The sequence below is a fragment of the Lactuca saligna genome, chromosome 9, assembly GCF_052625555.1.
Source record: "Lactuca saligna cultivar CGN05327 chromosome 9, ASM5262555v1, whole genome shotgun sequence".
NCBI lineage: Eukaryota > Viridiplantae > Streptophyta > Magnoliopsida > Asterales > Asteraceae > Lactuca > Lactuca saligna.
In genome coordinates, this window is record NC_136425.1 from 35,584,262 (window position 1) to 35,590,844 (window position 6,583).

The window sequence follows — 6,583 nt, forward strand, 5'->3', positions numbered from 1 at the left end:
AATGTATCTCTATCGATGACCACCGCCTACAACGACCTTCGAGATCGTAATTCATGTCCACCGCCTACAACGACCTTCGAGATTGTGATTTATGAAATATCCATCATCGTTCCTTCCTTCCTCTCGTCGTCGACTCGTCTACTGATTGCGTCACATCATTACTCAGGCTCTTCATTGAGATCTATGGATCCACAATCGATCCAACTTTTATCTATGATAATCATCAATTGACATGAAATCTGAAATCCTCCAAAGATCAAAGCTTTTATATCAAAAACCTTCCAACATGTGTTGACAATGACCATAGACACAACAACGACTTTTCATGCTCTGCCAAGCGTGAAACTCTCAGGGTTAACAACCTCCAAGTTCAACCACAATTCTTCAGTGTAAGTTTTATATATGAATATCCTTATGTACAATCATGGATGCCATTCAATTGTATTTATGTTGTCCAGTTTATGTTATTAGTTTGGCTTGATCAATTATGAAATTTTGTACTTCCTTTGAATCCTGATCGTTAATAAAACTGAAATCGGATTGGTAAGGAAATTGAATCCTAAGTCTATTGGAGATCTGTGCGTTAGAAGCTATATCATAATCTGGTTCTAAAATTTGTCGAATCCATAGCGTTTGATTCTCATGTAACCTGTATATGCTTCATATCTTACAATTTTAGGTTGTTAGTATTGAAATTATTTGAAATTTAGTCATGCCTTTGTTTATCTAAGTTAGGCATCACTAACTTGTAAATGAGATGTGGTTGGATCATTAACTTCCTTGGCATTTCTATTCGGAAAACATTTTAGCTCTTTTAAAAGTTCACACACTTGATGAAATTACCTCCTGTTTGTTATAATTAAACTAAAACATCCACATACTTAATCTACTTGTAGTGTGTGTTTCCATAGAAAACATCAAGTTTTTTTCTACAGACATACATGCAAAACATATGCGAATTCCAATTCAACTGTCAGCAACCTACAAAAATTAAAATTGGACGACCCCATTAAGGACATAGGTTTAGCTGAAAATAACTTTTGTCCTGTAGGGGTATGCACACATCCTTTGAGTGAAACTGAATCTGATATACATTTGGAGGAGAAAAAAGTTGTAGTATTGCTTTTGAATCTTGGAGGCCCAGAGATACTTGTTGATGTTCAACCCTTTCTCTATAACCTCTTTATAGATCCGATATGTGTATTTGTACAAATAATTCCTTTTTGAAAGTCTAAAGAAAGATTTAATGCTAATTTAGTTCCAATAATATTCATCATGCTAACAATTTTAGTGCTTCGGACAACATATTATTCATCTACCAAGGTTGTTCTGTTTCCAACAACGACCTTTAGCACAAATCATTTCTGTATGAAGAGCAAGAAAACATAAAGAATCTTATGCTATTGTTAAGACATGCTATTGTTGATGTTTGAGTTTTCTAATTGACTTTCATCTTATTTTTATATAACATATATATTTATGATTATAGTTGTTTGTTGTAGGCTGCTGCTCTAAATTCAGAACTTGTAGCTAAGAAATTACCTGCTAATGTCTACATTGCAATGCGTTACTGACATCCTTTCACTGAAGAAGCTGCCCAATAGGTAGTTAACTTATTATCATTTAATCATCCTTTTTCATTGTAATTGCTTATTTGAAGGCACATTTCCCATTTTGTAACCGAACCACAATTGATTTTCCTTTATTCTTTACGATTTTGGAGAATAAGTGGTTTACCATCAACAGGGCATTTCAATTCCAACACAATAATAATAATAATAATAACAATAATAATAATAATAATAATAATAATAATAAAATTAAAGATTTCCATAAAGTGGTCATCAATTGAGATTAATAATAATAATAATAATAATAATAATAATAATAATAATAATAATAATAACAACAACAATAAATCAAAGATTACCATAAAGTGGTCATCAATTGAGATTGTTAATGATGACGTTTTTTTTTTGTCCATGACATATTAAGAGGGATGGGATCATGAGGCTTGTGGTGTTCCCTCTTTACCCTTTGTTTTCTATTTCAACAACTGGGTCAAGTATACGTGCACTTCAAAACATCTTTAGGTAAATCATAAATGCTTGATTTAATTTTTTATCAGATTCTTGATTTTGAAACTCATTAATTTGAGTCAGATCACAATCAAATGCAGGGAAGACAAAGTTTTGTCTAAGCTTCATGTTGCTATTATCCAGTCTTAGTATGAACGATATGGTTATAGAAAGACTATGGTTGACTTTGATTAAAGAAGATTTGCAAAGTTTTAATATACCTCAAGAGGTAAGCTTCTTTGTTGATTGCTTTTAAATATTAAATACCCTGAAATCTCAAAGTAGAAGTGTAATAAAAAAGGGTGAACCAAGAAATAGAAACCAATAGGTGAAATTTCTCTGAATGAAGGGAAAAGTGAAGAATCAAGTCAATATGCTATGCTAGAAGATGGTGAGGAGTTAGAACTAAAAGAACTACACATAACATCAAATCCATTAACATGTTATGCTCATTGTGCAACCAATAGGTTACATGGTTGCTCCCTTTGCAAAGGTTGGGTTCATTTACTTGATACTCATTTCATTTATTATTCTTGATTCACAAGTAATTCACATATGATTCACAAGTAAATCACATGCAATTCACATATAAATCACATGTGATTCACACGTGAATCATACATGAATCACATTTGATTTACATGTAAATTACATGCGATTCACATGTAAATCACAAGTGAAGCACATATGAATTACATGTGATTCACATGTAAATCACATGTAATTCACATATGCATTGCATGTGATTCACATGTAAATCAAATGTAATTCACATATGAATTACATGTGATTCACATATAAATCACATGTAATTCATATATACATCTAATTCATATATGAAATAAATGTGATTCACATGTAATTCACATATGAATTACATGTGATTCACATGTAAATCGCATATGAATTAAATCACATATGAATTAAATGTGATTCACATGTAATTCACATATGAATTACATGTGATTCACATGTAAATCACATGTAATTCACAAATGGATTACATGTGATTCACATGTAAATCACATATGAATTAAACGTGATTCACATGTAATTCACATATGAATTACATGTGATTCACATGTAAATCGCATATGTATTTTTTTGTGAGTGTTTTTGTATCAATCAATTTTTTTATATTTTTCTTGTAGATTTGGAAGAAATAGGGGTGAATAATGAAGAGCTGAAAAATGATAAATTGAAGAAAATATGAAAATATTGACACGAAGACATGAAAACGCTTTGAAATTTGTAGCATTTTTTTTTAAATTTTATTTTGTATCGAATAAAATACTTATTGTATTGTGTTTTATAGATTAGTAAATAAAATTAGTTTGTTTATGATTTATTTACAAATATTATAGTATAAGAAAGATGCATTTATACATTTGAAAAAATATGCTTATATGCACCTAAAATATTGATTTTTTTGGTAAAAAGAGTTAGAGCTTTATTTTTTATATATTTTTTTCAATATTATAGTTTTTTTATTTTAATTTACTCATTTTTTTAAAAAAAAATGATGTTTTTTAAAATGGAGTTTTTTTTTTTTTTTTTTTTTTTTTTTTTTGAAAAAAGTTACAGTTTTTTTAAATAAGACAATACAGTTTTTTGAAAATATTCCAGTTTTTTTGGAAAATAAATATTTCTTTTTCTAAATAAAATGTTGTTTTTTTTAAAAAATTGCAGTTTTTTAAAAAAAAAATACTTAAAAAAAATATATTTTTCCAATTTTTTTTAAAAAAATCATGTTTTCTAAAAAAAGTAAAAAATCTTCATTTAAAAAAAAGAAAAAATTATTTTAAAAAAAATCTGAAATTTAATTTCTTATGTTAATTTTTACAACATTTTATTAATATTTCAATAACAAAAAAAATTAAACGTTAAATGAGATCGGTAAGATGACGATCATACCTTTAATGAGTTGATTTTGATCTAAAACTCCACCTTTAGTTTTCGGTTCTTGATAAACTATGAGTTCTCAACCGATCTCACCCCTATATATATATATATATATATATATATATATATATATATATATATATATATATATATATATATATATATATATATATATATATATATATATATATTCAAAAATTCAAAAATTTTAAACTGCAAAATAAAGAAAAATTTTAAAATTCTTTTTTTAATTATTATTTACGGAACCTTAGTTACCTAAAAAAATAAAAAAAATTACCGTCTTTTTTTTGGAAAATACGTGAAATATGTTAATAGAATATTACACTGTACATTTCTAATATGATTTTTAGAATGTTTAGAATACTCTACTAAATTTTCCAGATATGTAGAATATTATAAATATTCTACTAAAATATGTAAAAAAAATGTATTTTTTTTGTATTTTATTTTATTTTATTTTGGTATTTTTTTTTGGAAAATATATATTCCGAAAATAATATTGGGGCGTCTCATATGAACCTAACATTAATTATATATATATATATATATATATATATATATATATATATATATATATATATATATATATATATATATATATATATATATATATATAGTTAAAGGAAATAAAATTGAATATGGTTAGATGTTTATCCAACACGATTTGTTGAAAAAAATTCCCACCAACATTTAAAGCAAAATAAATAGATGGGATGAGGTAAGGTGTAACCTGCCCCAGAAAAAAGAAAACAAAAGAGAAGGAACGTAGAATCATCTCTTATGCTATATTTGGAAACTTCAAAACAATCATACAAACAATGTTATACTGAAAAAATAAATGAGTATATTCATTAGTTTCTATTTCAATGAATACTCTTTAAGAATTATTAAGGATCTTTATAATTAAATAAGAGAAGGATTTTAAAAATATTAATAATAATAATTGGATCACTTATTGATTATTGGTATATTACTTGTGTAATTAATGGCTGATTCTTTTTAAATGTATTTTGTAGGATAAAACTAAAAGAAAATGTGTAGTGTTGAAATAGTATAGTTGGAAAAGGCCACTAGGAACCATATCGTTGTTGGGAACGCAAGGCCGATTCCCTAGTCTGTTCTCAAGTTTAAGAATTAACGAGGGGAAATAAAAGTGAGAGGAGGGGAAAGAAAGGGAAGGAGATGGAAGGAGAATAAGGAAAGGATAAAGGCATTCTCGATTGGGGGGGGGGGGGGGAGATGAATGGTGATAATGACGATTTTATCCCTAGTTAGGGTTCTTCAGCTTCATTAGAGGGAGAATATGAAGGGGAGAAGACTGGATAGAGAAGACGATGGAGGTAAGGACATGGAGAAGTCAATTTGTGTGTGTGTGAGAACAATAGAATGAAGATGAAGAACAAGAGAATGAAGAAAAATATATTTTAAGAGTGAAGAACAAATGGTGTGAAGTTGCGGAAGATATCCAAAATAACAAAGGCAAAATTTGTCATTTTAGCATTTCCCTCTCAATCCACCCAAAATTTGATGCATAGAAATCGCTTTCAACGCTTCATTTTCTTTCCCTTTTAATCCCCCCCCCCCCCCCCCCCCCCGTTCCAAAATAAACTCATAGAATATGTCTTCTCTCCTCTTCTCCTAATCCCCTCATTCCCCTCTTTTTCCTCTTATAAAAAACTAGAGAACAAGGTGTAAGGAAATATGAGAGAGAAAAAGTCTCGGGTTGCTTTCTAAGCATTATGTAAGAGGCTGTTTGTTTTTTTTGTGAAGATCTGCGCAACCACTTTTGTCTGCGCCGCGCAGATATATGCCATCGCAGACTGTTTGTTTTTTGGAAGTGCGCAGATTAGAAAACGTCTGCGCGAGGTCTTCCTGGCGCAGACATGGACCACTGTTTTCAAAGGTCTTCAGACCTCATTTTAACCTAAACCAAAAAAAAAAAAAAAACGTGGGCCATCGTGCAGTTTCTTTTTTCTTTTATTTTTTTGTTAAAAATGCATTTTTAATATTTATGACATGAAATTAAGTTTAAAAATTCAATTTATTTTAACAGTCTGCAGACGTTAAAAACAAACAATCTTCTTATTACAGACTGCAGACATTTGGTCCACCTCTTCTGCCGCAGAGGGTTGCAGATGTGGTCCGCAGACTGCAGACATTTTGACTTCAAAAAAACAAACAACACCTAAGACTTTCAACGTCTATATCTTTCAACGACTATATGTTCCCATGGTTAGGTTTTAAAAAATTAAATACAATAAATTCATAAATAAGTAGGGCTGGAAATTCTCGACACGACCCGCGGTACGACACGAAATAAATGGGTTTCAGTAGAGTTTTTCAACCCGCCAACATGTCAACCCGTTTATTAAACGGGTCATATATGAGTTTTTCAAAAAATAAACGGGTTGATGGGTCACCCGTTTATATTTTTAATAATATATATATATATATATATATATATATGTATCAAGTATTAATATTTAATAACTATTATCTATTTTTGTATTAATGTTTAGTTTGAACATGTTTTTATGAATGTTTTTAGCTTTCATTTGGATGTTTAAGAGTTAAATAGTTAA

At 28.9% G+C, this 6,583-nt stretch overlaps 1 pseudogene; it reads left to right on the forward strand.

Annotated features, from left to right (window-relative positions):
* The first annotated feature begins 297 nt into the window (after positions 1-297).
* On the forward strand, positions 298-3,244 carry LOC145016206 (ferrochelatase-2, chloroplastic-like; annotated as a pseudogene).
* Positions 3,245-6,583: the final 3,339 nt, after the last annotated feature.